This window comes from Neoarius graeffei, chromosome 20, assembly GCF_027579695.1.
Source record: "Neoarius graeffei isolate fNeoGra1 chromosome 20, fNeoGra1.pri, whole genome shotgun sequence".
Taxonomy (NCBI): domain Eukaryota; kingdom Metazoa; phylum Chordata; class Actinopteri; order Siluriformes; family Ariidae; genus Neoarius; species Neoarius graeffei.
This window is the reverse complement of record NC_083588.1, coordinates 62,935,438-62,960,840: the sequence shown is the minus strand read 5'-3', so window position 1 is coordinate 62,960,840 and position 25,403 is coordinate 62,935,438. Positions and strand designations below refer to the sequence as shown.

The window sequence follows — 25,403 nt, the reverse complement described above, 5'->3', positions numbered from 1 at the left end:
CCAAATTATTATGGCATGTTACAAAAAATAAAGAAAAAATCCAAGTCCTCATCTCCAATTTACGAGTCCAAATGCAGTTAATGTACAAGTCCAAGTCCTCAGTGCTCAAGTCCAAGTCGAGTCACGAGTCCTTAAAATTAGGGCACGAGTCGGACTCGAGTACTACAAGCCTGTAAGTGGAAATGATTTTGTCCCATGTTTTGTATAAAGTTTTTATTTATTGAATTTGCAAAAAATTAAAATGCTCTGTTTCTCAAAATCCAGTGAATGTGGAGAGAATAAAACAGTCGTTCCACTCAATCTCGTCGTACGCACCTCATCGGCTATCAGCTCATGTACGACTCGATTTTGTGGAATAACTGTTAAATGTATAAGCGAGAACTCCTATTTTAATTAAGATGATTTCCTGAGATGTGTGGAATGTGAAATGTGGTATATATGACATGTAGGCCGTTTCCTCATTTCCAGGTTTGGTTGGGAAAACCTGGACTGTCAGAAAACTCCAAAAATCCTGATTTGTAATTCTTAAATTGGAAGTTGAAATGATGCGTTTTCCCACTCAGAGATGGGAATTACGTTTTTGTTTTTTTTTTGCCCCCATACACATACAGTTAGGTCCATAAATATTTGGACAGAGACAACATTTTTCTAATTTTGGTTCTGTACATAACCACAATGAATTTTGAACAAAACAATTCAGATGCAGTTGAAGTTCAGACTTTCAGCTTTAATTCAGTGGGTTGAACAAAATGATTGCATACAAATGTGAGGAACTGAAGCATTTTTTTAACACAATCCCTACATTTCAGGGCCTCAAAAGTAATTGGACAAATTAAATAATTGTAAATAAAATGTTCATTTCTAATACTTGGTTGAAAACCCTTTGTTGGCAATGACTGCCTGAAGTCTTGAACTCATGGACATCACCAGACGCTGTGTTTCCTCCTTTTTAATGCTCTGCCAGGCCTTTACTGCAGCGGTTTTCAGTTGCTGTTTGTTTGTGGGCCTTTCTGTCTGAAGTTTAGTCTTTAACAAGTGAAATGCTGCTCAATTGGGTTGAGATCAGGTGACTGACTTGGCCATTCAAGAATATTCCACTTCTTTGCTTTAATAAACTCCTGGGTTGCTTTGGCTTTATGTTTTGGGTCATTGTCCATCTGTATTATGAAACACCGACCAATCAGTTTGGCTACATTTGGCTGGATTTGAGCACACAGTATGTCTCTGAATACCTCAGAATTCATCCGGCTGCTTCTGTCCTGTGTCACATCATCAATAAACACTAGTGACCCAGTGCCACTGGCAGCCATGCATGTCCAAGCCATCACACTGCCTCCACCGTGTTTTACAGATGATGTGGTATGCTTTGGATCATGAGCTGTACCACGCCTTTGCCATACTTTTTTCTTTCCATCATTCTGGTAGAGGTTGATCTTGGTTTCATCTGTCCAAAGAATGTTCTTCCAGAACTGTGCTGGCTTTTTTAGATTTTTTTTAGCAAAGTCCAATCTAGCCTTTTTATTCTTGAGGCTTATGAGTGGCTTGCACCGTGCAGTGAACCCTCTGTATTTACTTTCATGCAGTCTTCTCTTTATGGTAGATTTGGATATTGATACGCCTACCTCCTGGAGAGTGTTGTTCACTTGGTTGGCTGTTGTGAAGGGGTTTCTCTTCACCATGGAAATTATTCTGCGATCATCCACCACTGTTGTCTTCTGTGGGCGTCCAGGTCTTTTTGCATTGATGAGTTCACCAGTGCTTTCTTTCTTTCTCAGGATGTACCAAACTGTAGATTTTGCCGCTCCTAATATTGTAGCAATTTCTCGGATGGGTTTTTTCTGTTTTCACAGCTTAAGGATGGCTTGTTTCACCTGCATGGAGAGCTCCTTTGACCACATGTTTTCTTCACAGCAAAATCTTCCAAATGCAAGCACCACACCTCAAATCAACTCCAGGTCTTTAATCTGCTTAATTGAGAATGACATAACGAAGGAATTGCCCACACCTGCCCATGAAATAGCCTTTGAGTCAATTGTCCAATTACTTTTGGTCCCTTTAAAAACAGGGTGGCACATGTTAAGGAGCTGAAACTCCTAAACCCTTCATCCAGTTTTAATGTGGATACCCTCAAATGAAAGCTGAAAGTCTGGACTTTATGTCCATGTCCATTATATAACTATAACTTGAATATGTTTCAGTAAACAGGTAAAAAAACTAAATTTGTGTCAGTGTCCAAATATATATGGACCTAACTGTAAGACACAAATGCAACATAAATAAAGCAGTTGTGCTACTTTTCAACAATACACCTGTTAAAATTCTCTAAACCTGAATCTGAACCAAAGACACAAAGTTATTCTGGGCGTGAAACTTTCACCAGACATGAGTTTGCTGATATTTATAGAGGAAGTGACATCACCATGAGGAGCGTTTACGTTCTGCTGCAGGAAGGATGAAACACCTCCATACATTTCATTGTTTTATCTCTAGAAAGCTGTGAAACCTAATCCTGAACTTTGCCTCCAGTCTCTCCAGACTTTTATACCAGACATAGTTAAGTTGATATGAAGCCAACTTTATTATGTGATGATTAGATAGCAGCACAAGATGTACTCAAGGGTGTGACTCACATCATATGACCTTGGGACAATTCCCGCTTGCTGAATATTAGTCAGTCAATGTTTAACACGTTCCTGATTGTTGTATGGAAAGTTTTGCACAGACTTTAACGAGACAAAAACACACGTTCTCCAGCTGAGTTCAAACACAATGCCATGCTTTATTTCTTTATCGAGTCATATAAGCTTACTTATTTTAATGCTTTATAAAATAAATCATTGGTGAAAAAAAAAAAAATCACAGTTGAGCAATTTCCTCCTTAAGAGCCAGTGAAGTGACATGGTGGTTATTTTCCATGAGGTTTGACCACAAGTGAATATATTGAGGCCAGGAGATAATGCCGTGTGGACATACAAGAACATACTGAGGCTACAAGATGGTATATTCGGTCCATGAGATAATAAACTGAGATCATGAAATAACATTGATGCCATGAGATAACATAGTAAGGGCACAAGAGAGCATATTGAGGTTGCAAGATAATGTAGTGAGAGAATGAGATAATGTAATTAGGATACAAAATAATAACTGAGACAACATCTTGAGGTCATGAGATAATGTAGTGAAGATGCGAGATATCATATTGAGGCCACAAGACAGTATATCGAGGCCGAGATAATCTACTGACACCATGAGATAATGTAGTGAGGACACGAGATACTATATTAAGGTTACAAAATAAATGTAGTGAGAAGATGAGATAACATCTTGGGGCCACAAGATGATAAAATCGACTCCATGAGATAATGTAGTGAGGACACGAGATAACATCTTGAGGCCATGAGATAACCTACTGACACCACAAGATGATGTAGTGAGGATGCGAGATACCATATTGACGTTACAAGATAATGTAGTGAGAACATGAGATAATATATTGACACCACAAGATAATGTAGTTAAGACACAAGAGGCCATGAGATGACATATTGTAGATACAGGAGAATATATTTAGACTAAAATTTAAGCTTTTTACGCTGACAAGCTAATATGTTAAATCCATGAGTTCATTTTCTCAAAACTTATACTTTGCTATCTCGTGGTCACAATGTAATTTGTCACCTTAGTTTCTTTGATACTTAGTCCTTGGTCTTGAAATATTAACTTGTCTCCTCACCATATTCATTCACCAGATGCCTTATTAAAAAAATAATCACCATGTCCCTCAGCAGCTCTGAACTTTATCTCCAACAAAATATGTTCCATAAATATCTGCCCCACACCGTTTGGTTGGTGTAGAAGACATCTATAAACATAAAGAAAATATTATGGTAGCCACCATCTTGTACAACCAGAATCAAACATATTTGCCCCACCCCCTAGACCCCGCCTCCCAGGAAGCTGGAAGTGATGCAGGTGATAATATAACTCATCTCATCTCATTATCTCTAGCCGCTTTATCCTTCTACAGGGTCGCAGGCGAGCTGGAGCCTATCCCAGCTGACTACGGGCGAAAGGCGGGGTACACCCTGGACAAGTCGCCAGGTCATCACAGGGCTGACACATAGACACAGACAACCATTCACACTCACATTCACACCTACGGTCAATTTAGAGTCACCAGTTAACCTAACCTGCATGTCTTTGGACTGTGGGGGAAACCGGAGCACCCGGAGGAAACCCACGCGGACACGGGGAGAACATGCAAACTCCACACAGAAAGGCCCTCGCCGGCCCCGGGGCTCGAACCCAGGACCTTCTTGCTGTGAGGCGACAGCGCTAACCACTACACCACCGTGCCGCCCCATAATATAACTCTACATTGAAAAATGTGTGAACTCGCACTACGGCTGCTCTTACAGGAGTCTTAAAGTAAAAAAAAAGAGAATTGTTGTTTGAAACAAATATGCAGTAGGAAGATTCGTGTGTATTCATGGAAAAGAATTTGGTTGAGGTTTTTGTTACTAAAGTAACCTCGTAGATTACACACAGACCGTTTCAGGTGATTGAATAAATTTGGTTTTAAACATTTCCTTTAATTATTAACTTATCACATAACTTTAAATACTTGGGTTGAGATTTGTTTCATTTCTCCGTCCTATACTTGTTGAATAACTTAAATGATAAAACCTCACACTTTAAGCATTATTTACACGTTTTCTGCTCAACAAAACTGAGAAACTCCAGTATATTTACACACACACATGTACATCATTTCAATTCCCAGGTAGAAAAATAGCAGCTATGGCTTTTAATCTTCATGATTTGTTCATCATTGTGTTGGAAGGAAGGATGATTTCATTCAGTTTTCAATTGCACAGTTATAGTTCTTCTTCACTTGGCACTGTTCTCACACTGTTACTGTGGCAGTGTTGGACAGGATGGAGAGATTGGGCCTGGGTTGGAAGTCCTGATGGATTCCTGATACGACGGAGGAGGACCATAAGGGAAGTCAGGCTTTATCTCCAACTGCAAAGCACAGACACGGAGACACAGAGACATGAACATGCGATGTTCGTTGGTTGTATCGTAGCATGGGTTAAATCTGCGTACACACTCGCAAGCAACACCGTGTCACATGACCGCTCATTTTCTCCGTACATTTAAGACACGGCACAACAGCAAACAAAGCGACATCGGAATTCATCTCATCTCATCTCATTATCTGTAGCCGCTTTATCCTGTTCTACAGGGTCGCAGGCAAGCTGGAGCCTATCCCAGCTGACTACGGGCGAAAGGCGGGGTACACCCTGGACAAGTCGCCAGGCCATCACAGGGCTGACACATAGACACAGACAACCATTCACACTCACATTCACACCTATGGTCAATTTAGAGTCACCAGTTAACCTAACCTGCATGTCTTTGGACTGTGGGGGAAACCGGAGCACCCGGAGGAAACCCACGCGGACACGGGGAGAACATGCAAACTCCACACAGAAAGGCCCTCGCTGGCCCCGGGGCTCGAACCCGGACCTTCTTGCTGTGAGGCGACAGCGCTAACCACTACACCACCGTGCCGCCCGACATCGGAATTGAGATTATCAAATTAGGTGTGACGCTGTACGGTGAAAAATCCAAACAATTGGCTCGGACGATTCCTTTGACCATATATGGTCCGATGTTTCTTTTTAGTTCCCCGCTCACAAATACAGTCATGTGAAAAAATAAGTCCATAAGTACATCCCATGGAAATTGTAGACTTTTCTCTATATATTTAAATAAGCAAACATTTCACTCTGTGATACAATGCCTACAGGTAAAGGTGATATGCTCCAAAAAACCACATAAAATTTACATTTTGTAGCCATTTTCATCATGTAAATGAAAAAAAAAAGATAATCAGTCAAAAAAAATTAAGGATACCCTGGAAAAAGTAAGTACACCCTTACATTTATGACACTTTCAAGTCCATAACATTAGAAATCACCTGTTCCAGATTAGGTGCCACTGATTTGAACCTTCAAACCTCCTGCAGGTTGGGGTGCAGGTGGAACCCGTCTTATTTAAACCTCACATCTAGTGTTAGGGTGCAGGCACTTACGGATGCAAACGCAGGGGAGAGTGGGTGCATCGCAAACTGGCAACCAAATCCAAAACAGCGATCTGAAGATGTAGTCGGGGACAGGCTAGGGTCGGTCGATGAACAAACATTGTGTCAGAGATTAGGCAAGAATTCAAGGTTAAAGTCACGGTAAGTCAGAACTGGAATGCAAGGCTTAGTATGATCAGGTATGCGGACACAGATCAATACTGCGCAGTGAGCATTTGTGTTTTCTGGGCTTGTATAGGGAGGTGATTACTGGGGAAATAGGAAACAGGTGCACTTCCTAGAATTTGGGAGATGAGAGGTGCTGTGGTGCTTGGGAAGTGTAGTCCAGAGCGGCCATGTTTGGAGGCTGCTCTGAACTCAGGTTTTCAGTGCTATTACTGACAGTCTGGTGTTCTCTTTGCTATTGAAGTGTGTGGTGTTGGGGCAGCACAGTGGTGTAGGGGTTCGCACTGTCACCTCACAGCAAGAAGGTTCTAGGTTCAAGCCCAGTGGCCGACGGAGGCCTTTCTGTGTGGAGTTTGCATGTTCTCCCCGTATCTGCGTGGGTTTCCTCCAGGTGCTCCGGTTTCCCCCACAGTCCAAAGACATGCAGGTTAGGTTAACTGGTGACTCTAAATTGACCGTAGGTGTGAATGTGAGTGTGAATGGTTGTTTGTCTCTATGTGTCAGCCCTGTGATGACCTGGCGACTTGTCCAGGGTGTACCCCGCCTCTCGCCCATAGTCAGCTGGGATAGGCTCCAGCTTGCCTGCGACCCTGCACAGGATAAGTGGCTATAGATAATGGATGGATGGATGGATGGATGGATGGATGGATGGATGGTGTGTGGTGTCATCATATCAAGTTCTGAAGAGCTCTCTAAGGACCTCAAAAAAAAAAGTTGTGGATGCCTAGGAATCTGGCAAGGGATTTAAAAAGATCTCTACATTATTACAAATAAATATGACATGACAAGTATTTAGCAGACACTCTTATTCAGAGCAACGTACAACACACCCAGAGCAGCCTGGGGAACAGTTGGGGATTAGGTGCCTTGCTCAATGGCACTTCAAGCCATTCCTGCTGGTCCAGGGAATCAAACCATGCTTCTACAACCTTCTCTAACCTTCAGACCATGTCTGCCCATGAGCAAGTGGTGTAGATTTCAAACAACTGCCAATTTGTCCAGGACTGGCAGCAAATTCAGCCCAAGAGCAGACCATTTGATGCTAAAAGAAGTCTCCAAGAACCCCAAAATTTAATCCCTGGCTCTGCAGGTAACTCTTGCAACTCTTGGTGTGAAAGTGGATAATACATCTACAATCAGAAAGAGATTGGACAAATTTGACCTGCATGGGAAATGTGCCAGGAAAAAGTCTTTGCTGTCCAAAAGGAACGTTAAAGCAAGACTACAGTTTGACAATGAACATGTAGGCAAAGACCAGGCCTTTTGGAATAACAGGCTCTGGAAGGACGAATCAAAGGTAGAGTTGTTCAGCTACAGTAAAAGTACACATGTGGCACAGCCCAAAGACAGCTTCTCAGGACAAGCGCCTAATACCACCTGTTAGGCATGGTGGTGGAACTGGTATGGTTTGGGGTTGCTTCACTGCCTCAGGGACTAGGAAGCCTGCATTCATTGATAGATTCAACTATGAATTCTGAATCATATCAGAGAGTGCTTGAAGGGCAGCATGGTGGTGCAGTGGTTAGCACTGTCGCTTCACAGCAAGAAGGTTTCAGGTTCGAACCTCACAACCGACGGGGGCCTTTCTGTGTTGAGTTTGCACGTTTCCCCATGTCTGTTTCCTCCAGGCGTGCCAGTTTCCTTCACAGTTCAAAGGTTAGGTAAAATACCCAGCCACTGGGGTTACACAAGCCGGTGCATGCTTAGTGCCAGTCCCAAGCCTGGATAGGTCAGGGAGGGTTGTGTCAGGAAGGGCATCTGGTGTAAAACCTATGCCAAATCAAATATGTGGAACAGAGCTGCTGAGGTGATCCCTAACGGGAGCAGCTGAAAGAAGAAGAAAGAATCAGAGAGTGCTTGAAAATAACGTGAGGCCATCTGTTCAAAAGTTGAAGTTGAACCAGAGGTGGACCTTTTAACAAGATAAAGATCCTCAGCACACAAGCAAATCCACCAAGGAATGACTCAAAAAGAAGAATTGGCCCAGATTTGAATCCCATTAAAATGTTGTGGGGAAATTTGAAAAGGGTGGAGCATGCCCTCAAATATCTTGCAACTGAAGAAACTGTGCATGGATGAGTGAGTGGTCAAAAAGTTCAACAAGCCGATATTAGAGACTGGTGGACAATTACGCAAAATGCCAACAAGAAGTTATTTCTGTTAAAGGGGGCAATACTATACTAGCTTCTGAAGGTTTAATTCCCTGGACCAGCAAAAATGACTGAAGTGACTTTCCTCCCTACTGGTCCCCAGGCTGCCCTGGGTATGTTGTACGTCGCTCTGGATAAAAGCAACTGCTAAATGCCATTAATGTAATGAAGCCAGGGGTGTACTTACTTTCTCCACAGAAGAATACTACATCTATTGGTATTTAGGTTGAGTAATTGATTGAACGGGCAAATTTTCCTTGTTGTTTTGTTCCTCACCTTTATCCGTAGGCACTGTATCAAAAGGGTGAAATGTTTGCTTGTTTAAATAAGTTAAGAAACATCTACAATTTCCATAGGATGTACTTATTTTTTCACATGATTGTACAGTTGAGGAAAATCACCCATGATAAAGGAATTCTTTGGTCATAAGTTGAGATCGACAGTTTTATAAACGCATAATGTGACTGTGACCTGCTCACGGGTGAGCAATTTAGTGCCATAAAAACTACCAAAGACGTTAACGTCAAAGTTCTCACACTTCAGATGTTCTCACACCTACTGCCAAATCAGAATAGGAAAAAAAACAATTCCATATCGGTTCCATTTCAGTATCACTGATCAGCTGAGGTGTGTGTGATGGGATATACCTCAGTATAAGCTGGAGGAGGGGAGTAGCGCTGTGCCACACTGTCTTGTAGTGGTCCGCCTCGTTGTTCTTCAGACGGCGAAAGGGGGACGATGTAGACATTCGGTGGGGATTCCTGAGCACGTGCTGCTGCTGCTGCCAGCTGCCTCCGTTCCTGCCTCCTCTTCCGATTCTGCAGGCAACATTTACACAAAGCTGTGCATAATACAAACCCAGCGAATGTCGGGATGAAGATTCTGCAGAGGAAGAGGAGAAGAGCATTTAAGTGAAACAAAATAATGTACATATAAATGTCTGAAGTTTGAGTCTTAAAAAAAATTCTATGTAAATGTATGAAGATAAGAGAACATAAGAGCACTTTACTGATCCTCAGGGTGAATTTGGATGTTAATAGCAACAGAAAGATGAATGAATAATTAACAGTTATTCCACAAAATCGAGTCGTATATGAGCTGATAGTCGGCTATAATCCATGTACTATGAGATTGAGTGGAATAACTGTTTTATTCTATCCACATTCACTGGATTTTGAGAAACAGAGCATTTTTATTTTTACTTTTTGCAAATTCGATAAATAAAAACTTTATACAAAATGTCTGACAAAATCATTTCCGCTCAGACGGACTTCTTAAAAACCTATCGATGGCTGCACGATATCAATGGATGACTTTAGTGTTGTTTTTTTTGTAGAAAGTGCCATCTATTATTATCATGGTTGTACTGTTTTTAATGATCATACTAGTTTGTAGTGGAATATATATATATATATATATATATATATATATATATATATATATATATATATATATATATATATATATACTTTTAACTAAACTTTTTTTTTATCATTGTTTAAATATTCTTAGTATTATTATTATGAAGTTTTAATGTAAATAATTTTTTAATCAATTTTTTATTTTTACCCAGGGCTCCTATTGATAGCAGGTTTGCTCTTGTGGCTACCTGATTGGACTACCCTGGGTGATTTATTTTTTATTTTTAAATAAAGGTGTTATATATCTATCTATCTTGCTGTTGTACTGAGGAATATAATAATAATAATAATAATAATAATAATAATAATAATAATAATACATTTAATTTGTTTCACGGCGACTTTCAAAGCACCCAAGGCCACCTTACAGATAAAAAGTCAACGTTAAAAAGAAAAATCAATGACAAAAACATCAAAACCATAACAGCAAGTGGGTGGCTTAGAGCCCAGATGCTAATTTAAAAAGGTGAGTTTTAAGTGCACTTTTGAATTGTGAAACAGAGTCCAGGGTACGAATATGTCAGGGAAGGGAATTCCATAGTTTAGGAGCAGCATATGAGAAAGCCCTTTCTCCCATTGTAGTGAGTCTGACGTTTGGTTCAGCCAATAATCCCGTGTTAGATGACCGTAGTGAACGGGAGGGTGTGTAGGTCTGTAGGAGTTCTTTAATATATGGAGGGGCAAGATTGTGGAAGGCTTTGAAAGTGATTAGCAGGATTTTAAAGTCAATACGTTGGGATATTGGAAGCCAGTGTAGTTGGATCAACAGGGGTGGAACACGGTGGAAGGACTTTGAACAGGTAATAATGCATGCCGCAGAATTTTGGATGAGCTGTAGACGATGGGTGTGTTTGTTTGGGATGCCTGTCAGAATTGCATTGCAGTAGTCTATGCAGGACGTTACCAGGGTGTTAACAAGCACTTCAGCAGAGTGCTGGGTAAGTACAGGACGCAGTCTGGAGATGTTCCTGAGATGGAAGAACGCAGTTCGACAGACATTATTGATGTGGTTGGAGAATGAGAGGGTACTGTCCAGGATAACTCCAAGGCTCTTTACCTGTTTAGAGACTGGTATAATGTCCTCACCTATAGAGAGTGATTTGATATTGCTTTTTTGAAGTGTTGTTGTGGTTCCAATGAGTAGAAGCTCAGTTTTACTGCTATTGAGTTTTAGGTCATTTCTTGTCATCCATGCCTGTATGTCATGGAGACAGGCAGTGAGGGCACTGGGTGGGACGCTGGCAGTGGGCCGAGTGGACACATAAAGCTGGGTGTCATCAGCGTATGAGTGAAACTGTATTCCATAGGGAAGGAGGTAGACAATGAACAGGAGTGGCCCCAGTACTGATCCCTGTGGAACTCCATGATAAATAGCTTTATACATTTATTTAATTCTTCCTTGGACATTTCAGTTCTGTAATTTTCAAACTTCTTTGAGCTTTTGAACCAGTCTAAAAAAATTCAACAGATTTTAATGCTTAAAGATGAAGAACGTAAACAAACCGGCAAAATGACAGTTTCAATTTGTGAAAAATGCGATAATAATAATTTTTGAAAAATAAAAAAGATACATTCTTACTATCAAATACTTTCATTCCATATTTTGTTGCTTTTTTCTGTATTTTTGGGAGTTTTGTTTTTGAGAAGAGTTTTTATTTTGTCCTCAGTTGGTTCAGCAACACGTGCTTCCATTTTGTTTTTCTCTACTCATGGTATATGAACTGATATCCTAGTAGTAGAGTAGCCAATCAGAGCGCACGATTGCTCATATCCAGTGAATGTGGATATATATATATATATATATATATATATATATATATATATATATATATATATACAATAATGTATAATTAAGTTGATGGACATCAAATGAGCAAATGTTTGATCTCATTGTAGCTGTAGTGCGAAGAGATCATGATAGTGAGCAATAAACAAACTTGGGGGGGGGAAATGGAAACAGTGTCCAAATGTATATCATGCAAAAGAGCAATAAAGAGCAGTTTGATATTCAAGTGGCCAGAGTAGGTATAAAAATTTAATTATAGTATCTTGGGTGAGATATAAAAAATGTTTTTCGCCAAGGGTGTGTTTATGGAAAATCCTACATACACCAATTACATCAACAGTCCTGTGCAAAAGTCTTCGGCACATGTAAAGAAATGCTGTTGACCAAAAATGGCTTAAAATATAATGAAATGAAATGAAATGTTTCAACATTAAAAAATACTATAAACAGTAATCAGTAAGCCGTAATAAATCAATATGACAAAGTCAGTATTTGGTGTAAGACGACCATTTGGTTTTTAAAAAAAATAGTAGTCTGAGGTCCAATGAGTGCAGTTTTATGTGGAAATGATCTGTAGGTTTTACTGAGCATCTTACAGAACCAGACACAGTTCTTCTGGACACTTTGACTGTCACACTCACTTCTTCATTTTACACCAAAACCCAGCAGCCTTCATTATGTTTTCTTTTTTAATCTGAAAAGTGCTTTCTTATGGAATATGCTGCTCAGATACAAACACATTTTTTTTTCTGTAACATTTAATTTCATGCTGGAAAAAAAAAACGTTTGGAACTCTAAAATGTTTTTGTAATGTTTTTGACTCGAGAATGTAGAAGTCATAAAATAGAAATCAATAACGAAGTCTGTATGAAAAAAACGGGGGGGGGGGGGGGGGGCTAAGACTTTTGCACAGGACTGTATATGCTGGAGTTTGACACCTAAAAAATTAAATGTACACAAATAACTGAAAGTTTGCTTCTTTTGTTTTGTAATGTAGCTATGAGGGTAATGTTGCTAAGAGATAACAGCAGGAATGGAAACACTAATTGTAAATCAAATCTGTCTAATCAAATCTAATCTAACTGAAAATCAAATCTATTATATTTGATTCAAAGCTTGCGTATTATGAAAAGCTCATTTTTTTTTCAGTGCCTGTGCACATTTGGTTATCTAGAGTGACTATCAATTGACAAACTCTAAAATAAGACACACAGTCAGTTTCTTTTGTGCTGCTGATAGGTTGTATTCAGTCACGTGACACTTTTGCTAGCGAGGTTACTTCCCATGAATGAATGAAGTGGTGGTCAGGCAAACCGCTAGTGAAACCGTTTCCGACTATTTTTGCAGTTTCGAAGCCAATGCACAATAAAAATTCCTTCAGAAAGTTGCACGTTGCAATGGGATTAGATCCTTACACGCTAACAAAAAAAGATTTTTCCTATAAGTTGGAAAATTATTCATCCGTTGAGTTCCCCGACATCTCAAACTACCTGGTGCTGCAGACATTGTTCTAAATGGACATCCATCCATCCATCAATCCATTTTCTGCTGTTTATCCGGGTCAGGGTTGTGGGGGTAACAGCCTAAGCAGAGCAGCCCAGACTTCCCTCTCCCTGGCCACCTCCACCAGCTCTTCGAGCTCTTCGAGGCGTTCCCAGGCCAGCCGAGAGATGTAATCTGTCCAGCGTGTCCTGGATCTGCCCCGGGGTCTCCTTCCAGTGGGGCACGCCCAGAGAACCTCCCTTGGGAGGTGTCCAGGGGGCATCCTAACAAGGTACCCGAACCACCTCAACTGACTCTTTTCGATGTGGAGGAGCAGCGGTTCTACTCTGAGTCTCTCCTGAATGACCAAGCTTCTCATCCTGTCTCTAAGGGAGAGCCCAGCCATCCTGCGGAGAAAACTCATTTCGACCGCTTGTATCTGCAATCTCATTCTTTTGGTCACTACCCATAACTTGTGACCATAGGTGAGAGTGGGAACATTGACCAGTAAATTGAGAGCTTTGCCTTTTGGCTCAGCTCTCTCTTTACCACAACATACTGGCTTAGTGTCCACAACACGGCTGACGCTGCTCCGATCCGTCTGTCTAATTCCCGCTCCCCCCTACCCTCACTCGTGAACAAGACCCCAAGATACTTAAACTCCTCCACTTGAGGTGGCAACTCCCCCCTGACCCAAAGTAGGCACTCCACTTGTTTCCAGCTGAACCCCATGGCCACGGATTTGGAGGTGCTGATCCTCACCCCAGCTGCTTCACACTTGGCTGCAAACCGTCCCAGTACATGCTATAGGTCACAGATTGATGAAGCCAACAGGACCACATCATCCGCAAAAAGCAGAGACGTGATCTTGATGCCACCAAACCGGACACCCTCTGCCCCTTGGCTGTGCCTAGAAATGTTCTACATGGACACACAGATGAAAATGTGGCAGAGCATGGAGGTGTACAACTTTTTATATGTGGCTGGGTTAAAGATCTGCGGATCAGGACACTACAAAATAAATCCTGTATCATTTTTGCAATAAAGGAGGAACTTTTGGGCTTTTTGCTCGCAGATGTTTGCTAAAACGCTACAAGTTTTAGTATCGGGTGTAAACAAACCACAGCCGCTCGATTCTCAATCCTCCCTGTTCTTCTCTTCTGGGTAAATCATTCACAAAGATCCACAGAAACCTCTTTAAAGACCTGGAGATTGGTGAAACAGGAGGGAGACGTGATCACGGCTCACTGTACCTGCACGGCCGGGGAAGCAGTTTTGTGTTGTTAACTCGTGAGCTCTGCGTTTGTGTTTCCATGGATTGTCTCGATCATCTTATCAGTCTAGTTCAGTGTACAATCTACATCATCATCATTATCATCATGGTACTTGTAAAGATTGCTAGGACATTCTGATCAATAAAGTGAAAACAAATGCGTTAGTTTACAATATTTCGGCCGCGATCAAACAGTAAACAAAAGCACATCTGAGGACTGATCTGAGGACTGAACTTCAAAACATCATGAAATAACAGAAACGTGATTTGCGAATCCAAATGAAATAAATCAGAGATATTTACAAACCTTTCACGACGTGATCACTGCAAAATTGAATGCTTTTTGACTCGTCTCTGTTTGAGGTTCACCTTTCTTGTTATCTTTTATTAAAATCCTTTGCTCTTTCACGCTTTTTTTATCACTTCACAGAGAACTCAGAAGAAACTTTTATCAGTTTCACGGTTTGTTCGAGTCAAACAGCGCAAAACAACGCAAGTGTACGGAATTTTAACACCCCAGCGATAGTAACATTTTGTGAACACTTTGTGAGCTGAGCTGACCACCACTTCAGGTCTTGCATGCCTAATGAGGCAGATGTGACGTCAGATGCAACCCACCTGTTGCAGAAAACGTGTCAACAAGACGTTCAGATTTTTTTTTTTTAAAGATTTTTTTGGGCTTTTTTCACCTTTATTGGATAGGACAGTGTAGAGACAGGAAATGAGCGGGAGAAAGAGACGGGGAGGGATCGGGAAATGACCTTGGGTCGGAATTGAACCCGGGTCCCCGGATTTATGGTATGGCGCCTTATCCACCTGAGCCACAACGCCCCCAAGACTTTCAGATTTGGAGCTTGTTAAAATTATCCCGCCCCCTCATCTGAATATTGATCACACCTCAGCTGATTGGCTGGCATAAGTTAGGGTGGGGTAAACAGTGGCTCATGATCAGTGGCGGCTGGTAGTCTTTCAAACAGGGGAGGCTGGTCGGTTACGATATTTCCAGATTTTAAAAGAAAAAACACATCAATTTTGCCCATACTCTTGCCTCTGATCTGGCTGATTGTTGGCAGCGTCACAAACTGTGAAATAACAGGTTCTTTTGGCCCATTAGCCTACTGTCCAATATACATGATGGTGGTGTTGGTGGGGGGGGTATATTTTAACATTTTATATTTTAAAATTGTGGCATGTTGTTTAAAAATTGATCATTATTGAAAGCAGCTCTTTGTCAGGAACCTCAGCAGTAGAGCTGGGTGCCACACATTTCATTCAATGACACTTTCCCTATATTTTACTTATTTTGACTGAGAAATGTTTTATTGACAATTTTGATAACCCTTCACTTTTAATCCAGGTCTGTAGTGTGAAATGTTCTCGGCTGTGTTTTTGTTTAAAAATGTTTTCCAAATTGTAGCTGTGTTTAATTCATATCCAGAAAAATATATATTCCAATATAATATACTCAGCATAAACATTTTAAATAGATTCTATATTTTTGGCCCATCCATGACGTATTACTAAAGTAGCCTATTTACTGTTGTTGATGTGGGTCACTTGCTGTTAGCCAATTCACTTTCTCGTACCAGGAGAGCTGAAAGGAACGAGTATTATTCCCTACCTTTTTCACCAAGTCAATTTGAGGCGTTGGTCTACCCTGCGCTTTAATTTTAATTTTTTCCTTGAAAGGAAGACTGGCAAATGGCTTCGCCAAAATTAAATCAGCAATGCTTGGCCTCCGTGCGCAGCTTTCTTGCTAGCTGACTAGCCCCCTCAAGTTCAAGTTCGGTCACTCAAATAAATGAAATTTCTGGAACTAAGATAGCAAACTTGACAACACTATATTTACACTTTATTTACAATGAAAATATATACAAACTAAAAAAGCTGGTAGAAACCGTATGTAATGAATGAAATCGAAATGTAAGCTGATCTCTTACAATACACCACAGCACTTGCGAATCTGCATGGGACTGAACTGAAATTCACTGCTGCCTGTCTATATTTGAAACGAGCTGTCAATCAAAGAAAATATCCGGCCGCTTTCACCAATCACCAGTCTCCTCGCGGAAACTGCCATGTCCCTCCCACTGTGAGGCTCGGAGTCTGTGGGCGGGCGTTTTCGCAGTATTTGTCCAATAATCGTCTTGCATTTTGATAGTGAAAGCGCAGAGCTCCCAAATGCCGTTGAAGTCCACTGAGGCTGGGCTGCATCGCGCTGTCACGAGGAGGAAAAACTCACGCACACATTAAAGTTATAAGGGAATGATTTTGAACTGTAGTGGGTTGAGCACATATATTTCTATGATTCTGGATCTGAAATAGCAATGTTATAAGGTCGGCTATAACATAAGCCTAGCGCAATTCATCCTACACGATGTTCGTCATTTTTAGAGGAGGCTGAGCCTCCCTCGTTGTCTTAGAGCAATCGCCCATGATTTAAAGGTCTCATTGTGTCGTTTTTTCATTAATTGTGCGGTGGTCTCTAGTATGAATGAATGCCCTGTGAGCCGGTTTTGGTGAAAAAAAATGCTGTGGTTCTCCTGTTTCAGGCTGTTCTAGTTTGGTGGAGGAGTGGGTGGCGGGGGAACGACAGGATTTCAGCTCTTACTCATTAATATTCATGACATGTGAAAGTGTTACCTCTGATTGGCTAACAGCAATCGGTAAACATGTTACCTCTGATTGGCTAACAGCACTGTGACGCTACCTCCAGTGGGTCAGAACAAGCGGATGTGGGTGTCTTTGTAAAAACTGTTTTGATTGGCTATTATGGTCTCGACATCGATGTTTTGACCAATAACAATGTAGATAACACGAATTTTACATCACATTCAACGAGCTTTAAACGAGATTAAAGATGGCGACTTACAAATGATGTGTAAACATCGTTGGAGTTAATAAAGTTTGAACAGCATGAAGGAACATACCTCAACCCCCCGAAATTAATAAAAAATAAATTCTCAACGGATTTGGCATAATATAAAAAGGTCGTTTTTTACTCAGAAAAAGCGGAAATCCGCCAAAAAGCGGAAAACTCTCATCCCTGCCGAGCTTGTGACCATGTCATGCATGCTAACGTGGAGAATATGAACATGCTATTTTGTAACAAAAACCTTCGAACAAAAAGTTCATGTTTTACTTACAGCTTGTGAGCTGGTGGTCGTTCGTCTTGACGATACAGATCCAGGTATTAAAAACAACCTCAAAGCAAAACCACTACTGAAAGCACCGAAGTTTGAAAAGTCGCTGTGGTTGAAATGATCAGAACACAGTACTAACGTTGCATTATACTTCGCTGGTGGTGTTCCAAAGATAAATTCCAATCATTTCTTCTTCACCTCTTCTATCTTGCAACGTTGCTCCGCTTATGCCTCGGTCACAACCGGCCGTACGTGCTCCTACGGCCGGTCTATGTGCAAAAAAACGCAAGAAATGCACGGAGGGCGCACGTGAAATGCACGGAGGGCGCGCGTGTGACATGCTGATTTTCGAGCCGTAGACTGGCCGCAGACCGGCCGCAGAGGTTCTTTGTCATGTCAAACAAACTCTACAGGCGCTTATGTTTTTTTCAGGTTGCAAGACAAACTTACAGCCAACATGCGTCTTTCTCCATGAACAAAAAAAAAACGCAGCGATTTGGGAAATGCCAAAAGTCGCACGGCCAAAAAATCGTACATCCGGTTGTGACCTAGGCTTTAGGTTTTGTTTCTGTCGGCGGCTCCAGCCTGACTTTGGACGCTCGTAACTCGGGCAGGGGAGGTCCCAGCCTCCCCAAACTTGGCAGCCAGAGACCTCTGCCCTCTCCCCAACGAACCAGTACTGCGGTTCAGCGCTGCTAGCCCTGCGCCTCCGGACATAATTCGCCCCGAGGCGAGCCGCGGCGCTCCACTTAGGTTTCGTTTCTATCGGCGACTCCAGCCCAACTTTGAACGCTCGTAACTCGCGTCCCAGCCTCCCCAAACATGCAATGTTGATGTGTTACTGCCACAAATAACACAGGCACAAACTTGTTCAGCCATGTTTTCAACTTGCTGTTAGGTCCTCTTCGTTAGCTACTGACGAGATGGGCTCTGCTATCTCTCCTCGCGCTTAAATCTGAACTTTCTTCCCGTGGGTGGTCGCAAGCCAAGGTGGGCGAGGCCATGAATGCTAATTTTCAAAGTGGCATAAGTTCGTAGGGCTTTTTCAGATTTGCTCGTTTTTCCGACTATTTTCTTTCATAAGCTAATACAGGGAATGGGAGTAGAATTACATTTTCACATGCAGCATGCATATGCAACTCGGAGTGAACTATGGTATTTCAAAAAGAGCCAGTATTAAACGTTTTTGGTGGAAGGGCACCTTTAAAGGAACAGAAACTCAAATTCGGACATTTTGAACAGAGCTGTTTAGGCAGCGTGATGAGGGAGCTGTGAGGTTTTATCTTTGTAGTATTTCAACCAAAGCATGTCACTGACATTTCATTAAAGCGAGACGGCCTTTCGATTTCATAAAATCGGTGAAATTTAGTTCCCTCTGAAATATGATCATTGTGATATATGTTTATTTCTGTAATATCTCAAAAAATATCAGGCCATCCTGTGGCTGGGAAGTTATTTAATTTGAGGGGATTAAAGCAAATAATGTGCATGAAATGAAATTGCTCGCTTCGCGCAGTCAAGCAGACAGAGGAAGTCCGTGTGCGCATGCGCAGGTTTACCTTCTTCTTCTTCTTCTTCTTCTTCTACTTTTGGGTTTTACAGCAGCTGGCATCCACAGTGTTGCATTACTGCCATCTACAGGTTTCCCTTTGAGCGTGCACTGACAGTTCCATCATTCTGTCGCTAAACGAACAGCTGATCACACCGAGGTGCTCGCTGAGCGCCCATATTTATTAGTTTGGTCCTGCGTTTCCTTTCCTTCATATATAACATAACGTCTTTTCTTCTGACTTTCTTTCCGTTACTGTAGTCGCTCTTTCACGTTTCATTCGCACACTCACATCCTCCATTTTTCTCTCCTGTTTCAAATTTGTATCCCACAATGCCTTGCATGAATGGGGAAAGCCCACCACCTGATGCATGATGTAGTATCTTGAATCATAGACATCCTAATACATAGACGGAGAGTTGGCTGTTCTGACGCGAGAAATACGGTCGCCATCTTGGAGTGGTGAGAAAGCGCGAGATATCAAGGTACCGTCTATTAGTCTAGGGGGATTCAGTTTGCCCCTTAATCCATTAAAGAAATTAAATTTGGAGTGTTTTTAAATAATAAAAAAATTGAATATGGTATTAATAATTTACTACTTTTAGGTAAACATTTTATTCACAAATGTCGTTTTTTTAAAAACTAAACCTTATGTTACACACTGGAAGAATGACCTCAAGCTTTTTGCCAAATCTCTAAAGTTAGTTGAAAATAAGGATGTTGGTTATTTTATATCTTTTTTGGATGACTTTGATTTACTCGATTAACATATGTAAAGATAGTTAAGTAACCCCTTTCTTGTTCATATTTTTTTACTTTATTGCTATGTGTGTGTTTTACTATTTTGATGTTTTTGGATCTGTATATATATGGTGCTCTATTTGTTTGTATTTTGAATGTTTTGGGAAATAATAAAAAAAAAAGTACCATCTATTACTGCACGACTGAAGAAGAAGACAAGAGACAAGCTGCCAGGCTGGTGCTCAGCGTACTCCTGCTCAAACGAGCGAACCGTTTCAAACAGAAGCAGGGGGATTACTTTTCACAAGTAAGATTTAACATTACCGTACTATTTGTTGTTTTTTTTAAATAGTATATTACCAGAGCTGAGAAGGAGCTAAGAGACTTAAATCATCATCAGGTAGTGGTTTCACGAGTGATGTTTTAATGTTGTATGCTAATATTATATATATTGTTATTAAATGTTTATTCATATACTACCTTTTTTATTTATTTACTAGTTTATTTATTTACTACATTGTTATATTTTTTATGTTTGACATTAATTTGTTATAAATAAATGTTTTGATATGCTTTAAAACAAAAAAAAAATGTTTGTGGTCAATATATGGTCATCACACATTGTCCTACATACCAAACAAAGTGCCCCACTCAACCTGAATACATCAGCTTTGCTGAAGGGGGGTCAGATTGTGTTGAAGGATGTAAAAGGCTCTTATAAATTCACTGACTAGATTAATTTCCCCTTTGATATGTTCTTAACAATCTATTTAAAGAAAACATACACACACTTGAATCATTATAATGGATTTAGATTGTTAAAACCGCATTTTATTTGCAACAGATTGGTGGTTGTAGCCGATAGAAAAACGTTAAGCTGTTTATATCTAATGTATTTAGTATTACACTGAGTGCAGCGGATCACCACTCCAAGATGGCGGCCCCGCGTCTCGTCAGCGCTTTTAGAATTTACATTGGATGCTCCGTCTATGTATTAGGATGTCTATGTCTTGAATTGGGTCATGGTGAAGCAGGAAAACATAGCGGAGAATTTAGGGCCACGTGGAGATAAATTCATTAATCGTTCTTTTTTTTAACTAATACAATTGGAAGTCTGTGATTTGAATTCAGTAGCTTTCAGTCCACTAAACAAAACTAACTGGATCTCATCTCATTATCTCTAGCCGCTTTATCCTTCTACAGGGTCGCAGGCAAGCTGGAGCCTATCCCAGCTGACTACGGGTGAAAGGCAGGGTACACCCTGGACAAGTCGCCAGGTCATCACAGGGCTGACACATAGACACAGACAACCATTCACACTCACATTCACACCTACGCTCAATTTAGAGTCACCAGTTAACCTAACCTGCATGTCTTTGGACTGTGGGGGAAACCGGAGCACCCGGAGGAAACCCACGCGGACACGGGGAGAACATGCAAACTCCGCACAGAAAGGCCCTCGCCGGCCACGGGGCTCGAACCCAGGACCTTCTTGCTGTGAGGCGACAGCGCTAACCACTACACCACCGTGCCGCCCACTAACTGGATGTCGGGGAAAATTCTTTTTATGATCTACACTTGAAAAATCTGAAAAGCAGTCTACCTTTAACGCCTCAGAGAACTGTTAACTTGTGGAAACGGGGTAATACGTCACCTGTAAAGGGACTATTGAGTAAATTTTATTTTTTTCAACTTTTTGTTTTAATGATTTACGTTGTATCACATGAAACCAGGCTTTTCTTTTAAAATCCACTATATTTGCTGTTCATTATAACGACGATGAATATAAACAATACTGATGGAACCTGAACCCCAGAAACTGAACTCCTTTTTGTTTCACATTTCCTGCCACCGGACTTTTTTATGCTCTTAATAGCGTATCACTGCGATTTTAAGAAAAGAAGATGAAAACACACTTACTGGAATAGCTTAAAGATCGTGGGTGTCTCGCCATACATCTTATTGAAGATACAGCCAAAGTGTTTCCGTGGATCTGCTAAGGAATTTAAAATCATGTTTTTATAGAGATTAATAAAACAGCACTGTCGAATTCATGTTGATTAATTTCCTACAGCAGCAGCTCTGGTTGTTGTTGCTGGTTTTTTTGTTTGTTTGTTTCTTGTCTAATTTCTTAACTATTCAGGTCCAGACATTTTACTTTCATCTGACTGAAACATTTCAAAGCACACAACGCTTCATTGAGACCGTATTCATTTCTACCATAACACTTGACCTGTCTTGTATTAATTAAAGATGGTGACGTAATGGAAAGGCTTGTGTTTACGTTTCTAAATTAAGCTCCGTGCCTCTTTATTCAGAGCTAAACTTCCTGAATCTCACCTGAACATTGTGTGTTAAGTCAGATGGTACTGATGCTTATTTTTTCTGTTTTGATGCCGTCAGTCTGAGTTAATCAGCCAGGGAACATGCAGGGTGAGAATAAACGGCCTGTAACTGGCTCATAAACGCAGGCCAAACTCTAAATGAGCCAATCACAGGACATTTATTGTGATATTTGACCGCCATTACAAGAAATCCCAGCCATTATGACAGCTTACAAGACATGGAAGTCAAAAGTAATTCATTTAACTGGTCAGTATTTGATTAAAAATACACTTTTAACTCATGAGACTCCATTTCACACCAAACTGCTTCCTGTTCAAACTAAGACATTTGTAGTTGCTAAATACTGGACATGCAAAATCATAGCTCAGGTCCTAAGATTTAAAAAATATATATAAAATTAAAAAAATTGTGAAAATCTTACTAATGGGTTATTGATACATTGATAAGTGGATGTTACTTTTTTAAAGGAAAAAATCAATAACAGAACTGAAAGATCTTTCATATTTTTTTATCTTAAAACCTACGATCCAAAGATAATCATGTGATTTAAACACTTTTATTTGAACGTTTAAGTAATGCAACGCTTTCAGTAACATAAAGCTCCAACTGAAAAGTGCATCAAATATTCAAAAATATATTTCTAGAATTTTCCATCCCAAAAAACTGTAAGGACATGTCTTACCTGAAGGGCTGCAGGTAAGCAGGTGATCTCGTCTGGCCTGGGACTCAGGAGTCGAGTGAGTCTTATCATAAAAAAGGGCACTCTTGGCTACACACACTTTAGTGTTTATGACCATGTTGTGCTGGTTAAAGTCACAGTGCAGACACACTCTTCCTCAGAACACACTCTTGACTTTTGGTGCTGATCTGGATCACTGATCCAGAATGATCCATGAAAAACAGGATTCTTTTCAATCACTTATAACTCTGTCAATGTTCATGATTTTTTCAATCATTTTTAAAAAATTTTGTTCAGGGCGGCAGGGCACAACTTTTCCTCACTAAGCATCCATCTCTATCTCTTACTGTTCCGGATCTATAGGGTTTGGTGACCAGACGTTCCGGTTTGTAACAGCTAGTGCAAATTACTGTGACTTTAGTCACACTCTCAATATAGTTTATTTTCTATTTTCTAGGAGCAGTCAGAGTGTTTGCTCAGTTAGGATATCCAGCCTGAAAATGAGTGTGTTGTATTTCCTTTACATTTCACACACTCTGAGCTTTAAAGGAGCAATGGATCTTTTCTCACGCCCTCTGCTGCATGTAAGGTGAACTGCAATTCCAGTAAAACGTTGAAAAAGCTTTCCTTTTCCGCAGACGCCTACAACTTTGTACAAACATTCACTACAAACACCTCAAGAGGCGCTGTTTAAGGAATAAAAATAATTAGTATAAATATGCAGGTGATTATAGAAAATCACGCGCACTGATTGGTTGAGAAATTCAGACTATTTAACAATTATTCCATGAAAGTGACGTGAATATCAGTGAATAATAACCGAGATGGAGTTGAGCCAATATTCACTGAGCCTGAGGCAGATAACTGTTTTAGTATAAATATACAGGTGATTATTTATAACAAAAATTAGATTAAAAAATTAATTTATTTCAAATTTCAAAAGCAGCATGCAAATGTAATAACAGTGTGGTGACGATTTGTGTCACTGATCTACGCCAAGTCACATAAAATCCTTTGTTTAGAAATCAATAAAATAAATCACAATTCCATCTTACCTTTGAATAATTTTAGACCAAACTTCGTCGCATCTATAGTGCTTTTAGGAACAGAATTTTCTTTCATCATTTGTAATTCTTCCTCACTTACGGTAACGAAACGATTGGCCGCCATTTTGCCAAGTTGCTCGAGGTGATTATTGAAAAATAGTCTGACTTTCTCGACCAATCAGCACGCGCAATTTTCTATAATCACCAGCGTATTTATACTATTTATCAATAATCATCTCAAGTGACTCGGCAAAATGGCATACAATTGCTTCATCATTGTAAGTGAGGAAGAATTACAAATGATGAAAGAAAATGCTGTTTCTAAACGCACTAAAGATGCGATGAAGTTTGGTCTAAAACTATTCAAAGGTAAGGTGGAATTGTGATTTATTTTACTGATTTCAAAACAAAATATTTTCTGTGACTTGGCATAGATAAGTGACACAAATCTGCGCCGCAAAGTTATTACATTTACATGAAGATTTTGAAGTTTGAAATAATTGATTTTTTAAAATAATCACCTGTGTATTTATGCTAAAACAATTATCTGCCTCAACTTCATCCCGGTTATTATTCACTGATATTAACTTCACCGGCGGCATGGTGGTGTAGTGGTTAGCGCTGTCGCCTCACAGCAAGAAGGTCCTGGGTTCGAGCCCCAGGGCCGGCGAGGGCCTTTCTGTGTGGAGTTTGCATGTTCTCCCCGTGTCCGCGTGGGTTTCCTCCGGGTGCTCCGGTTTCCCCCACAGTCCAAAGACATGCAGGTTAGGTTAACTGGTGACTCTAAATTGAGCGTAGGTGTGAATGTGAGTGTGAATGGTTGTCTGTGTCTATGTGTCAGCCCTGTGATGACCTGGCGACTTGTCCAGGGTGTACCCCGCCTTTCACCCGTAGTCAGCTGGGATAGGCTCCAGCTTGCCTGCGACCCTGTAGAAGGATAAAGCGGCTAGAGATAATGAGATGAGATTAACTTCAGCAAATGATTGTTAAATATTGCACTATTTTTGAAAAATATTTGAAGCATAATGTGTGAAATTTCTAAAAATAGCCTCAATGAGGCTGTAGCTCATACCAGCCACTGTTGTTGTGTGTGAGTTTGAAATCCAATCAACCCTGTAGGAGGAGTAGCGATTTTCATGAAATTGCATATGACCCCTGTGTAGCCTCATCCATGGCAGGTGGCGCCACCTGGTGAATAATTCTTGTTGGAATATGTCTTTAGAGTCTTCTGGGTGAGTTTCAGTGAAAACATCTGAGCAGTTTATAAACAGTAGCGTTTAATGTGACGAGTCACCCAAAAATTTCAGACACCCATAAAATCATAAATATGACAGGTGGCGCCACCATCTTAACAACTTTTATGCACATCCACCTGGGGAACATTGTATGTGAGTTTGATCGAAATCCAATCAAAATCCTGTAGGAGGAGTAGCGATTTTTGTAAATTGTGGACGGACAATGACATAAACTCATCCAGCCTGGCCTACGGCCCGATGAGCTAAATAAAAAG

General features: G+C 40.6%; 1 protein-coding gene across 2 annotated transcripts in view; it reads left to right on the top strand.

Moving 5' to 3' along the window:
- The window catches only part of LOC132868909 (large ribosomal subunit protein uL3), a 477,874-nt gene that overhangs the window by 368,912 nt on the left and 83,559 nt on the right, over positions 1 to 25,403 (top strand). The window lies entirely within an intron of this gene.